A 15,919-nucleotide genomic window follows, 5' to 3' on the forward strand; every position below is an offset into this window, starting at 1 on the left:
ACTCATCATACACAACACCCTCCTGACCACAGATGAAGATGAGGCCTGCTTCTTGATTTTGCTTGACCTCTCATCCGCACTCTGGAGTCTTGAATGGGTTTTACTGACAATGTCCTTCACTAGTTCTCTACCTACATTTCCAATCAACACCAGTTGTTCACATGGGCTTCTCCAGGTCATAGAAGATTCCTGTTATTTCCCAATAACAACAAGCAAAAAATAGCACAAACCTGGCTGTACTACACGAGCCTTAACAGCTTTAAATCCCAACTTTCACAGAATGCCACATGCTTGAATTCACTTTGGCCACCAAACTCGCTCTCAAAGAACACATTGACTGGTATCAGCTCTCCCTTCTAAGAAAAATGAAACCGTTTCTTCCAGAGAGTGACTTCAGAACTGCTATTCAGGCCCTTTTTCTCTTTCTTATCTTGTTTTTAATGCCTTGCTTTATTGATTCCCACACCGCCACCTATTAAGGGCATCCTACATGCCCCACCACGTCTCATCCAGTCCAGTGCTGGAAGAAATATATCCATCCTGATGGAACTCTGTTAGCTCCCCTTGCAGATCTTCACCATCTTCAAAACCAGCTGAAACATTTACAAAGCCATCAAGACTAGCACCCTTCTGATCTTGTGGACAAGCTCACCATCTCTGGTGGCTCTCAGAACACCATCAGCCAAACCACCATTAGACTGAAGACTAAGAATTCCTTATCTTGATGCATGTTCCCCAATATCCCCATATCCATAAGGACCACCCCAATGCTGCGCCAATATATGAGAGTCGAGGACACACATCTTTAAAGAACAATACAGTAAGAATCAAATGTTCAGCTACCTAACCTATTGCTCATTCACTATATGATTGCTTTTGACCATGTACAGTGCACCGCTGCATTTTTGGCTCGGTTTGAACTACACGGTTTGAACTACACAAATAACATATACATTCACACACCTAGTAACGTACATAAGTACATACATACATTCATACTTATATACTGCTGATATTTATTGTTCAATTTATTTGTCATTTTCTACAGTCAGAGACATCAAGTAGGGTAAGTGTGAGGGGGTTGTGAAAGGATTGTGGTCACCTAATATTTGTGCTTTTATTTGGTCTTATGTTATGGTATGTGTAGAGATGGCAATAATCACATGCATTCTTTTATTATTTTAGTTATTCACTGCATATGTGCTGGGCCTAAACCCTGGTGTCAATAGAAAACATGAACAAGGGACTCTGACATGGTTGGGAGAAAATATAAGTGATTGGGTCATTTTCAGGTCCAACCTACCATACAAAGTTGCTGTCTGGTAGACAGAGACCTATTGTCAACTTACCAGGAACTTAAAATGAGCTTACAGACTGCCTATTGCTTACAATAAGTTGACTTTATTGTCACTCAAATTTGCTTGCTTCTTTTTCAATGGCTTGCCTTTTACATTTTGTTTTTTTCCTACCCCCTGAAACATAGCCTTTTTACTTCCACTACTTAATTTTAGGAAAGTACTTTTTTCTTTGTGCTTAAGCACTCCTTGAGAGTTTATGTTTTCAGTCCTTTTCCTCATATGCTTCTCTGCCCTTGCGTCTCCCTCATATACTTCTCTACCTCATTCATGTGCTCCTCCCCAACGGCCTGTGTTGGTCTCTCTCTTGCTTGTGTGCTTCTCTCCTATGTGCTTCTTTCTCTCCCCTCTGCTCTATGTTGCGCTCCCTTGCTTCTGTGTTTCCCCCTTGTTGCCTATGATGGTTTCTCTTCTTAGCTGCTTTCCCTTTCCCCAACCTATTCTCCTTTGCTTCCTTCTTCCACCAGCTCCTCCAATGCCCCCAATCCTGCATTACTATTTTTATGACAATTTTTAAATTTGGTATACTTAAAAAAGGGTTTTACACTACATTATTTTTTTTCATTTAGTTATTGCTGTATTGATAATTGATATAGTAATTTCAGGAATATGTGTAAACTGAGAAGAAAGGAAATAAAAATGGATGATTGGTATATTTGCTTTGTATCTGATTTTAACGTGGTGAGTGTATTTGCAAGATGTGGTATCACATGAAATGCAAAACACAAGCCTTGAACTTTGAAAATGTTAACTATGCTTTGTAGGGGGCAGTTGGTAGTAATACCTTAGACACAGTACTTGTCTCCTGCTTACCCATATTAATATTTTAACTGTGCACTTCTAGGTGGGCGTGGGTAGCAGCTGTGGTGCTCCTGCCTCAAGTCTCTAATGGATTTATTTAAAAAATCAACTATTTTTTGGCTAAAAATCTTGGTAGCATTATCTTAGGCTAGTGTTAGTGCAGGCAGTGTCAAATCTGACATACAGTTAATATGCATTCTCTAATCTGTACCTCTCCTTCTAAATTCAATTTGTACAGCAGTGCCTATGAATGTCTTTATTATTATTTCATCTTGGCTGCAGACAGAACAAGTTATTAGGGCAATTATGTATGCATATATGAATGTACTATTTAAAGAATATATGCCTAGCTACATAGAAATGGTGCTCTGTACTCTACAGAGGTGGGGTGCTTAAGAGGCCACATATGCAAAGAACACCATGCAGTTGAAGGTGTTTGGAGGGCAGTGGATCAACAGATAAGGTACAAGGCGTTGTTCTGGCTGAGAGACCGCGTGGAGCTCCCGTCATTCTCCGCAGCTAGCTTGTTCCCAGTAGAAGGAGCAGTGTGATGGCGATCGGATGCTAACGCGAGCGAGCAAGCAGATTTGACAGACGTATTGGACCTCTGGTGAACGGGCGAACATACGGAGTGCTGAATCATTCTTACCGGCAGGAGGAGGTGTCCCAGGCACAGAGCAGTGCGGCCCGAGCCTGAAGGCTTTACGAATGCGAAAGTGTCAGTGGCAGCAGCTGTTCTAGAGGGGAGGAGCGAAAGCAGAGTTGCAGTGAGGACTGGGGAGCAGCAAGAACTGACAAGCAGGATTATAAAGAACGCAGAGGCTGGCTTTAGTGTCCGGCGTTAAATCAAGAGCCTGTCTAAGGGGTCAAGTAAGCTCCAGGCACTTCATTGGAGTGCCTGTGACACTCCCAGTAATATCCTTGATAGTTATGTAAGTCAGGCTGCTTATTTCCTCTACGTACGTTGTATCTTTAAGCATATGCTCATGTTGCTGCAGTATTTTTAGCCCTCTTGCCCAGCATGCCCACCTGTGAAACTTTAGCCCATGATTAGCTGCCCTATGCACACCAAAAAAAAGGAAAGAACTGAGTGGTGAGATTAAGAGAGAGGAGAAAACTGCACCAGCGTCAGAGTTCTACTTGATTTCCATGTGACCCGGGGCACGACAATAGGTCAAACCTTAGGTTGGGTGTTGATGGGATGTGCAGCGGAAGTGGTCTGTGTAGCACGAATGCGGCTTGCGCCCGTCTCATCTAACCTATTGCTGGAATCTGCATAATTGGACATAATCCGATAGCTCACTCACCAATCTTTACTACAACCAGCCATTTTCCATGAAGAGCTTTTCAAGGGATTCCTCTATGAAAACACGTTCTGCTTGACAAAACCTCAAAGGTGACAAAACAGACAAAACAGTCAAGACAGATAGTTGTGTGGTAGTACGTGCGGTAGCACATCAAACACATAAGAAAAAGCGTCTGACTTCGGACAAGCAGTTTTGGCATTGGGAAGAGGCCGGGATCAATATGTCTCAGGAACCCAACACTAGGTCAGATTCTAGTTCAAGCTCGGGCACCATATCTCCTCTCTCAAGAACTACATCAACTATATCACCTACACTAATTACACCAGCTGCATTAACTACAGCAGCAATTGGTATCTCCAGCCTCGGCAAGAGCCTCCCATCTGCACTTACAAATCCGGAGAGGAAGACGAAACCTTACCCTTTATTTTCCTGGTCCAGCACAGAAGAGTCCCAAACAGGTACCTATGTGCCCCTTCATTTTTAATTCAACGAACCACCAAACCATTATCATCACTACTGTCATCAACTCAGACATTCAAATTCTCTCAATCTTCAAGTCAGAATCTGACTACTCAACAAGATGCAGTAACTGCAACTTCTACAACTACTTTAACCATTGACCCCTCAATTCCAGCACTTCCAGCACTTCCAGTTCTATCCGCATCATCTGTACTGCCTTCTCAGCCTCTTCCAATCGAGGCAACTCCGCAGAAATCTTTAAATGAGCTGTGGAACAGCAAGATCTCGCAAGAAAGAGCACATACAAAAACTAATGAACAACTTGAACAGATCAACAATAGTCTTCTCCAATTGGCTTCTCGCGTGACCCAGGCTGAATCTCAAGTTTCCACTTTAGAGGACTCTTCCAAGAGTCAAGATACAACAATGCTCAAGATGCGGTCGGAGCTCGAAGATCTCCAACTTAAAATTGATGATGTTGAAAATAGGGCACGACGTACCAATCTCAGATTCTTGGTGATACCGGAAGACTCTGAAACTGGGTCATCTCTGATTTAATTCATAAGTATGTATTGGTGGACAAGGCAGCTATAAGTGAAGATCTTACCATTGTTCGGTCTCATCATATTCCTGCAACTCATCCTTCAAACGCTAAATATACTCAAACTATAGTGGCCTGCTTTGGCGATGTGTGAATAAAAAAACAGATCTTATCTCAGTCAATTTCCAAAAAGGCCTTCTACACAACTGAATACTTTTTGTTTCGGATTTTCTCGGATATGTTGATACTAGCGGCACAAAGACTAAGAGAGTTTGTGGGCTTGATTAATGAATTTAAGAACTCAGGGCACCTGCTGGGATTATGCAACAATCAATCAATATATCGATCAGGGAATTGTAAGCACGCTACTAACCTGTGAGGGTCTCAAGGCGCTGAGGGGGGCGATCCGTAGATCCATTCAGCCGAAGAGCCAGGTCTTGAGGGTCTTTCTGAAGGTGTTCAGGGAGGGAGCACAACTTAGATCGAGCAGTCCAGAGACAATTAATCAATTATTCCTCAAGCACAAAAAATAATTTGGAAAAAGCTTGAAGCAATTTAAAAGCCTTATACTTTTGTACTACCATTCTGAACCAAAATACATGCTTTTAGAAACTCTATGAGGAAAGTGAATACACTGGTAAGCTCCTCGCATGGGAGAACTGATAAAGCAACAATTAAAACTATCTTTGATGAAAATAGAAATCAAGTAGTAGATCAAATGGCTGATATTGGAGCAGTTTTTCTCTCACACTATAAGAAAATATACTCATCCCTATCTTCACCTCCTTTTCCTCCATTGAGGAATTTCTTAATCCTATACAGCTACTCAAACTTAATGATTCTCAGCAAGCTTGCATAGTGGCCCCAAATACAACTGAAGAAGTTCAGGAGGTCATCAAGGGGTCTCCGAATGGGAAAGCATGTGGTTGCGGTAGCGTTCCAGACAAATTTAATAAGGTTTTTCTGCCACAAGTACAGTCTTACTGATAAAACTATATAGCGCACAAATGATAATGTGGGGAAACTGATTCACAGCAACAATTTCTCATTTGGGCATCACCAAGAAAAGTGTCTTGATTAGATTCTATTTAAATCTTTGTTTCCATCACACTTCAGCATTATACAAATAAGTGTTTCATGTGTGTTCAAATCAAATCAAAAAGATTTATTGCATAATTAATTAAAATTATTACAAATTTCAGAAAGGAAAAGGTTAAAAAGGGTAGGGGCCAACACGCAACCTTGTTTGAGGCCTTGGTGTGTTGAAATACTCGAGGTGGTGCTGCCTCCATTACCCAATTTCACTCTAGCCCAAGTGTTCGTATATATGGCTTCTATTGCCTTTAAAAGTTGATTCGGCAAACCCCAGCTCCTTAACTTTCCCCACAGGCGCTCTCTATTCACCCGGTCGAATGCGGACTTGATATCAATAAAGCATGCGTACAGCCGAGCTCCCTTAGTTACCGCAATGTCCATTAGGAGTGACAGACAAGTTAGGTTCGTTATCGTTCCCATTCCTTGCCTGAACACTGTTTGAAACTTGGGGATTATGTTTGTGAGTCCTATCCACTCTTGTAGCTCTGATAGAATGCAAGAGGCGTAGAGCTTGGCCTCCACATCCATTAAGGATATCAGCCTGTAGTTTGCGGGGTTGGGGTGGTCTCCATGCTTAAATATTGGGTGAATAATATTACCTTTCCAGGAGGCAGGAACCTCAGCTTGTTTATATATGTGATTAAAAAGAGGCGTTAAGGTCTCTGATCACAGGACCGGGTTGTGCTTGAAGATCGCCTTTGGCAGCCCATTTGGGCCAGCTGCTCCTTCTGTCTTCAGTCTTGATATTATGTTTATCAGTTCGTTTTTGGTGGTTAAGTCGACCATTTCAGTGGGCCCCTTGAGTTCCTCCACGGTCTCGAATTCTTTATATTCCTTACTCTTATTTCCGTTTTTTTCCTCTTCGTTTACCTGTATCGCCCATGAGCAGTTAACGGTGCCTGTGTCACAGTACAAGGTTTGCACATGGAGAGCCCAAGTTTCCGCTCCGACTCCTGCTTCCTGTTGGAGTATTGCCCCTTTATTTAGATCATTGATAATACCCCAGAAGTCCCGGCTGTTTGGCTGTTTTCCCGCACTTAGAAGTTTGATCCAGATTGTTTCCTTATAAGAGGACTTCGCATCCCTCAGTGACTTCCTATAGGTACTCCTTGCTTCCTTCAGGTAACGTTTGTTTATTGCGAGCCCCCTTTTTTTTTTGACTAGCAAGTGCTCGGACCTCTTTGGCGACCTTTCTTTTTTTTGATCTTAGGTCCGTGTTGAACCATGGGTCCTTCTTGGTGTTTGTATTACGCTGGTTCCCTAGCTTAGCTGGAAACTTTTGTAGTAGAACCTGAATCAGTTGCTCCCAGTTGGATACACATTCTTCCTCTTTTTGCGGCCATATCTTGGACATGAAGGATTTTACAGTATCCAGAATTTTTTCCAACCCTTCCCCGCGCCATTTTAGTTTTTTTAAGTTGAATTTTGTTGCGTGTTGTAGAAGAGAGGGCAGGCTTGGTGCCAAGGTGAGCGCGATGTTCAGTCTTGCTATTTGGGGAAAGTGATCACTTTCTATGCGTTGGTCAATTTGAAATGATTCAATAACGGCAAATAGCTCCTTACTTACAATTTTATAGTCAATTGTTGAATGGGCCCTGCCGCACAGGTATGTAATACCTGCCGGCCTATCCCCCTTTGTGTTGCCATTCAAAACTGACAGTCCTAGATCCCTTAAGGTGGTTGTTAACTTTTGTCCACCGCTACTTGATGCAGTCTTTGCCTTCCCCCGGTTTTTTCCAATGAGATCTTGGTTGAAGTCCCCAGAGATAAACAGTGGGCATCGCTTGTAAGTTCTTTGCATCACTTTTATCAATGATATTAAGTTTGCGTGTTTTTCTTTCTGTGACTTCCTATCAGGGTGGATGTAGACATTGATTATTATAAGTTGCCATTGTTGAGTCCCGGTTGGCGGGGTTTCGATAATTCTGATCACTTGGGCCCAGTTAAGACCCATGTTCAGCTCTTCTGTTTCCCAATTATATTTTTGGGCTACGTAGGTTGATAATCCACCGCAGGGATGCCCGAAGGTTGAAAATCTTTCAGCAAATATGTAATGTTCTTTAAATCCTGAAATTGAGATAGGTTTTAGATTCCATGACTCCTGAATCAGGATTACGTCTTGTTGTTGGAAAAAGGCATGCGTTTCGTGGTCGTGAGCCATTTCTTGGAAGCCATGGACATTCCAGGAACAAAACGCAACATTTTGTGGCCTTTTTAACTTCTGAGGAGGCTTCCCGTTTTGAATTGCCAAGGACAAATTAGGCTCTGGGTTAGGTAGGTTTCATGTGTGTTTTCCTAACTGTTTATATGTTTTGAAGTATTTTTACAGTTCAGTTATAGTTATTTAAGTGTTGTTATGGGTTACAAGAAGATGACATCCTACACCCTTTCCTTTAACACCAGAAATATTGTCAAATAATTCACTTTACAAAATCGTCATACTTTGCACTTAGGGAAAGAAAAGTAAACACATCTATGTTAAAAGAATAAGCAACAATTTGTCAGAACATTAGACTGACATTTGACTTCTGGCTTGGAACACACATCAAATGTGACAGGATAAAAACTAAATTTAAAGTATTCATTCACCTTCAGAACACCAGCATGGTTGTTTTGGGTGTGCTAAAGCACCCCGCACACCCTTACTTCCAGCTTCAAATATACTTGTTTAAAGGATGCCTCTTTTTACTGTCAACACTGTTGTGGATCTAAGATCAAAGAAGGAGACCAAAGGAAGTATGAAGCATATATGCCCTCATTTGTACTATGTAAATGTTTGAAAAACTGCTGAATGAAGCCTAAGTCACTGACGTTACTGCCAAGTAATCCGCTTATGTCTGAAAGAATATACTTGGTGACTCTCATGCCATTTGTCCTGAGATTCTGGATTCAAGCCTACAGCCCGATTTCTATTTTGGTGGTGTGTGTGCAATACTTACAGCCAATATGAAGGTCGCCCACCTGCTTTTGATGTGGCAAGACCTTTGGTTTGGCTACGGAGGTCACTAGTCTGTCAACGTCATAGCCATACCTCTCTAACAGCCCAACAGGGTAAGTAAGTGTTGTTGGAAAAATGACTGCATATCCGCCCGCCCAATTTAAATGGGTGGGCATGTAGTCATTTTTTCACTATCCGTCACCATCATGCAATACCTAGTATACTATTTTGACAGACAGTAAAATGCAAATATTGCTGCTCCCATCATGGGAAATGACTTATATGGCGAGGGGAGCACTATTTTTTTATTTTCTAAAAGAAAATCCAGTTTCAGGACTTTCTTTTTGAAAATAACAGAGTTGCATCATGCTGACGCAACCCAGCACCAAACAGCAATATGCACTGACATGGTACTTCCTGCCAATGCTTTATAAATTACTACCAGCTTAGCGGACATTTATAAATTTGGCAGTCGGGACCTCCTCCAAGGCAACGGAGGTATTTACCTCATCTTCCTGACGGAACAATGGCCAGACCGTCAATATGTAATTGAGGCCTTTATTCTCATAAACCTGACATCCGACCAGCCGCGGCCCATGCAGATAAGAGTGATGGGGCAGTGGGGCTGGTTGGGGAGAGATTCGACAGACGACCACACCGCTCTTACCTGCACGGGCCGCAGCTGCATCAGACCACGGTCAAACAGTGGGACCAGTGCAATAATAAACTCTTTAGGGGTAACTTTTAATCTTAAATGGCAATTCTCTTCAACTTCATATTAAAGTAGCCACCTATCTCCTTGGGACCCTAGATATCATGTTGCAGTACGTATCTGGAGACAAGCATCCTGTTCCCAAACAGACAACAAAGGAGTGGAGAAGAACAGGGTTGTTATGAAGTAGAACGTCATCTAAATTGTGTAAAGGACTCAGAACAATTTAACATCTTACCCATAAGGAGTTTGGTAAAGTGAATATGCACAAACAAGTCCAAAAGATTGCTGCATGATACATTTTTAAAAAGAAACTGTTTCACTTGTTTTCATCAGAAGCAAATCAACAAATAGTTTTTGTCATGGTTGTCTGCTGGAAACCAATCTTTGTGGAATTTAACTCATATGCTACCCGGAAAAAAAAAGAAACTTCACTACATTGTAATGTTTGCAACGTTTGTGAAGTTCTCTGGAAAGAGTATACAGAAGTAAAATCCTGTGATGTCTTCCACTTTACCTATATAAGGAATAGGTGACGTTAAAACGCATGCCATTACATCAAATGCCTTTGCAAAGCAAACTTTTACTCTGACTTTCTGTCGGGGGCGATGGAAGTTGGTATAGATTAATTTTCTATTCCAACTCCAGTGTGTGCAACAGTAGGGAAGGAGTTGGAGTTAAATCCAACACCTTCTACCCACTGCTGCACACCTTTTGCGTTGCAACGACATGCAACGTAATGGCATGCGTTGTAATAGTTTTGTTGTAAAGGCTGTCTCCCCTATATAAGGCCCTCTTAGTTACTGCTGTCAGACTACGGATGCAGAGGCAGGTACTGACGGTGACAATCCAGCACTGGAGGAGATAGGGAGTAATCATGTTCATGCCACTCCAGCACAAATCAATGCATAAGAGACTCTAGGATTTGAACCCACCAACAAGCATTCACTACAGGTGCCTTTTAGCCATTTTTTCCACTACCAAACTATTCAGGTAATGCCCACTCATTCTACAACCAGTATCCCTGGGGGTCTGGATGAGAATAGGACACCTACACACCCAAATGGCTGGGCTTGACCTCGGTCCTACAAACCTACTGGTGTGCCAAAATACCCACATGGCGCAGTCACTGAACAGGATAAGTGTAAGGCACACACACAGGATAACCCTGCTACCACTCCACTCCACTCCACCCAGGGGGGTCCACCAACTCCCAACTCTTTCTCTAAGTACTCGAGGAGCCCAACCTTTTCTTTCTACTTGCCTTCATGAATGTTGATATGTTAGGACAATCTGTCAGTTGTTATTTGATAAAGCTGTAGCAGGAAAACTGTTGAGGCACCTAATGATCAAGATATGTCAACCAAGGACCCAGCGATGGGCATCATTTTAAAAGAACTCTCCACGGGGCAGGGTTCTATCTCTACCATCAAAGAAAATATTTACAAAACTTCCAAAAAAATTATGTTGTTGTGATCTTACAATGCATCTTCCAACGTGCAAAGTCCTTCTTCTGCAGGTGGAACAGAAACGGAAGACCTCCGTTCATTGGTAACAAGATCTTTGGTTCATACAGAGGAAACTGTAGAGTTGGATGACAGGAATCGGAGGAGTAATCGTAATTCTCAGGCACGCCCCCGAAATTAAAAGGGACTGATATGATGTCCTTCCTGACCCGCTTTACACCTGAAATCACCAACTTATTTCCAAAGAGCCCACAATTTACTGACCGGATCCACTGCAGAAAACGTGGGGCCACAATAAATCATAGCCTGCTTCTTAAGTTACCAGCAGACCTGACATGGTATCATGGAGACAAAACAAAATGGCCCCTATGTGGCCGGAGACATGAAAGTTACAGTGACTCAGGAGTTTTCTCACAATGCTATTCAAAGCCGGAAACGCTTTTTAGTGCTTGGACTGAGACCAAAATGCCTCAACATTTGTTACACACTACTAGATCTTGCCTATATATTGATCACCCAGAAAACAAAATGATGGAATATGAAGATACAAGTCAACCTGAGGTTTTATTGGATTCCTTGAAGAACAAAGCAATGGAGGTCACGCGGATGCAGGGAAAACAAGTGATTGTGAAGACTCGGACTACTTGACGTTTCCTCACTGAATGAGTGAGAGATACTGGATGAAGTGACACGCCATTGGGTCTCAGGGACTTCACCTGTGCGTAAGAACATAACTTGCATGCCCAGAGACAAATTAAGATGAGCACCCTCCAGTGCTACAGACAAGCAATCACAGTTTCCTGCTATTCTTTCTTTGTTAATTTCTTTTTTCCTAAACTGTTATCAATGTAATTGTTAGTTGCTAATTGTTTATATATGGTAGTGTTATTGCTCATGACTGCAAGCTGTGGAATGAACCTGCCATGGCAGAGAGCCGCAAGACACTTACCAGGGAGAGACACCCTGCCATCACTCGAAATGATGTCATAAGCATCACTACACCATCATACTGCACCATCCCCCACAGAGTCCTCTTAAGTCGAATGTGAGGGAAATATCAACAGTGGGAGTTATATGTCACGGCACCTAAATTACATGCCTTTATTGATTTCATAAACACATATCGCAGCAGTGGTACTTTGTCCTTTATTGGTGGTTGGGTGGCCATGAAGCGTCTTGCTCGGACAACACTACCACCCAAACACAGGGCCTGAGCCATCGAATGCCCATTGTATAATAAGGTGCTATTACAAGCCTTAATTTTGCAAGATGGCTTACAACCTTATATACAGTAGACAACTGCTAATCACACTTCTGTTTTTTAGCATGGGCACTTGCTCCCCCCACCAACTGTAATCCTGAACTGGCTATTGTTAACACTAGTAGCCTCTGACTTCCAACCATAGAGCTCACGCACTGTGTACAACCTGTCACCACTCATTGCATTGTCCTGCCCATTGCTTCTCAAAGAGAACGGGCACTACACGTACATCAAGGAGACATGCTGCTAGAGATGCAGGTGGTGTCGAATCTCACTGTAATGTCTCTCAGTATCACTGGGCTCACTGATTATTTTGAGCGTAAGACGGAAGTCTCTTACCTCTGCACACTGAGACCTGGGATTGTCATAATACAAGGATGCATCTCTCTGAAGGGGAGAGCCAAAAACTACATAGGGAAAGGGAAGGGAGTACTATGCAAGTAAAAAGCCTTTTGCTGTTTCACCTAATATGAATACAGAGACATATCACAAAGGGGGAGTTGCCATCTACATATGGAAGGGACTATCAAATATAACAAATAAAATATGGCAAGACCTACTGGTCATTACTCCCTTATTAAGACTACAATACAAGATCAGACACTGATCAGTGGATCAATATACTGTTCCATCATGAATAAAACTGCTACATTCAGAGCCATAGCATGAATTCTAGCCCACCCACATGCAAAACTGCTGCTAGGAGGAGAACTGGAACATTGCACCGGATCCCCACATGGACACATCACAACACACAGCATCTCAGACCAAGGGTGACAGGGGACTATTGTGAGATCTCCAGCAGGACTTCTCACTTCATGAGTCATGGGATCTCCTGCTCCCAAGAGATAGGGAATACACATTTCTATCCTGCCCCCACAGCACAAGCTACTGGATTGATTTCTTCCTACAATCCACAACCCTCATGAACAGAGTATGAGACACTTGTATTGTCCCCAGTGGGGTTTCAGATCCTGCTACTACCCAATTGATGTTGGACCGAGGCCTCTTTGAGACCCCTCGGGACGTGGAAACGTATTATGTCTTACTATCAGGAGCTAACAGACAAATGTTGACTGTGCCCCTTTATGAAATCCTGCAAACAAGACAATGAAAATACAATAGCAACTCCCCCATTATTATGGGATGTAGGCAAGGCTAGTGTTAGAGTTGAGGTGATAAGAGATTCTGCAATCCAGAAATGAAATGCCATCACACACATGGTCCAGTTGAAAAAAATAACTTATATCACTGACTTGGAAATAAGACTCTACACATTCAATGGCAGACCTAACCAATCTCTTGAACATTATGAAGGACATTAACCAATTGTATATATCACAGGTACAGAAGTCACTTTTCTAGCTACAACAGCGCCATTATTCCAGGGTAGAAAGCGGGTAGACTTCTAGCCCTACAACACCAGCAAGAAGCACAAAATACTATTCCCACTCTATGGGCTGGGCCAAGCATGATCATTACCCGTTCAATAATCACTCTCTACTTATTTCTGGAATAGTATCAGTCATTTTACACAGCTGATCCACATGACTGCACCATTGACATGAAAAACGTCCTAAGGCACTGACCTTGCCTCGACTGACACCATTCCAAACTGCCACCCACAGCCAAGACAACACCCACAATGAAATAATTCAGCCATTGATAAATATACATATACTATGGCATCTGGATTGGATGGATACCCAACAGATCATTACAAACTAAATAAATACCTAATTGCGCCCCCACTTTGTAACATGTTCAGAGCCATTAAGTAGGGTACGCCACCCCTGAGGGAGATAAACAAGGTCAAAATCACATTGCTCTTGAAACCAGGGGAAATATCAGCTCAATTGAGCTAGCTACTGACCCATCTCCCTACTGTATGTGGATATGCTGATTCTAGATAAAATACTGGCCAATAGGTTTATACATGTTATTCCCCTACTAATCCGTCATAATCAGGTAGGCTTTATACCATACTGCGCCTCCGCAACCAACCTGAGATCACTGGCACATGACCTATGGCAAGGGAAGGATGATAAAGCGGATAAAGTGGAGCTCTCATTAAACATGGCGAAAAATGTGATAGAGTGGAATGGCCATATCTCTTCCACATATTAAAGTCTTTTGGACTGGGGGGAAATTTCTGGCAAATATCAAATGGCTGTAAATGAACCCTACAACGATGATTAAAATAGCTACACCTTTATGCCTTTTGTCATACCCAGCGGCACGTGGCAGAGGTGCGCATTATCACTGTTGATGTTTGTTCTGGTGTTAGAGCCATTGGCACAAGCCATCAGACATAATGTGACCATTGAAGGCGTACAAACAAAGGCTGGGGAGTACACAATTCTCCTTTATGCAGACGACATACTAGTTACGTTGACTAATCCGTGGAAGTCCATCCGTCATTTAATACAAATCTATCCTGCTTTCCCCACTTCTACGGATATAAAATAAACTGAAGTAAGTGTAAAACAATGCCACTTACACAGTGGCTTTAATAGCAGTCTTTCTCTTAACCTGGAAGACTACTAACCTGCATTATTTGGGGATCTAGATAAACACAGGGTTGACATGTATGGTAGAGAATGATATAGATGACCTGATCTCAAAACTAAAAAACAAACTTTTCCCATTGAGCTACTCTTGGACTATCTTTGTGGGGCAGTGTTGGACCTAGCCCTTTTTGCAGGATTATCCCCAAATTTTGCCTTCTCTCTCCTATTTTTTCTGACTTGTTTTTGTTGGCTTTATGAGTCATTTTGTAGTATTTTCACTGTGTTACTGTGTGTGTATGTACAAATGATTTACACATTGCCTCTGAAATAAGCCTGACTGCTCGTGCCCAGCTACCAAGGGGGTTAGCAGGGCTTATCTTAGAGGTGTGACTCCCTTACCTTGACTAGAGTGTGGATCCCTACTTGGCCAGGGTAAAGTAGGTGCATTTCTAACACTGGTTGTCAGCAGTGAGGATAGGACTGGTATTTGTACTTTACATACAGTGATTGGTGTATATTACTCCATATCGCAGACCACTACACAGCCAAGTACTGTTTTTCATTTTTCACTTCTCTGTAACTCTTGAGTTTTTGATCCAAAACCATGTCTCAGTCTGGTGAGCCATTAGCAGTTTCTAAGAGTTAGTGTTTGAGTGGGAGAGGTCGGTGCCTCAGCTCAAAAGGTTATACAGGGCTTCCAAGTGTTCTTTTAAAGGTCTCACTAGAGAGCAGGAGCTGCAAAAGGCACAAAGGGCCTGGCCGGTAGCTAGGAAGGCTGATGAGCACTCAGAGGAGGAGGTTATGGAGGAGAGGGAACAAAGTCTGCATCTGGGTTGGCTGGAGGAGCCAGCATTGCCTGTGTAGTGAGGGACCAGCCTGAACGGTTGAAGAGCTTCCTCCAGAGCTGGCAGCAGTGTGTCCTCTAAAGGTATGTCCCCATAGGAGCTGGAGGACAGGCGGGAAGCCAGAAAGTATGAGCTGAAAAAGCTCAAAATGGAGAGAGAGAGCTCAAGTTGGAATTAGTTAAACTCTAGAGGGAGGCAGAAAAGGAAACCTTGGCCATGGAGAATAAGTTGGCGATAGAGGAGAGAAAAATGTTTTTTTCTCATGAGCTGAGAATGAGAGAGTTGGAGCTGGAGTTGAAAGTCAATAGGGTTGAGTCCAGCACAGATGGTGGCAGCCAAAGTACCATATCCAATACTGAAGAAGAGGTTCACATACCCAGAGCCTCGGTTTCTAATTTCAAGGAGAGGGGTGATATACACCAGTGGGCTCAGCATAGTGAGGTAGCTCCAGAGGTGTACAGGGTCCCTGATGAGGATTGGGGAACACACACAGGGAGTCATATGCCTGGTGCTGGGAGGGACACTCTACTGGCTCTAGAAGGGAGTGACTGGGAGAGGTGTACCTACATGGAGGATGCCCTGGTAGAGGAGTATGAGGTCACTCCTGAGGAGGGTAGGTTGAGTGTGAG

This window comes from Lissotriton helveticus, chromosome 4_1, assembly GCF_964261635.1.
Source record: "Lissotriton helveticus chromosome 4_1, aLisHel1.1, whole genome shotgun sequence".
NCBI lineage: Eukaryota > Metazoa > Chordata > Amphibia > Caudata > Salamandridae > Lissotriton > Lissotriton helveticus.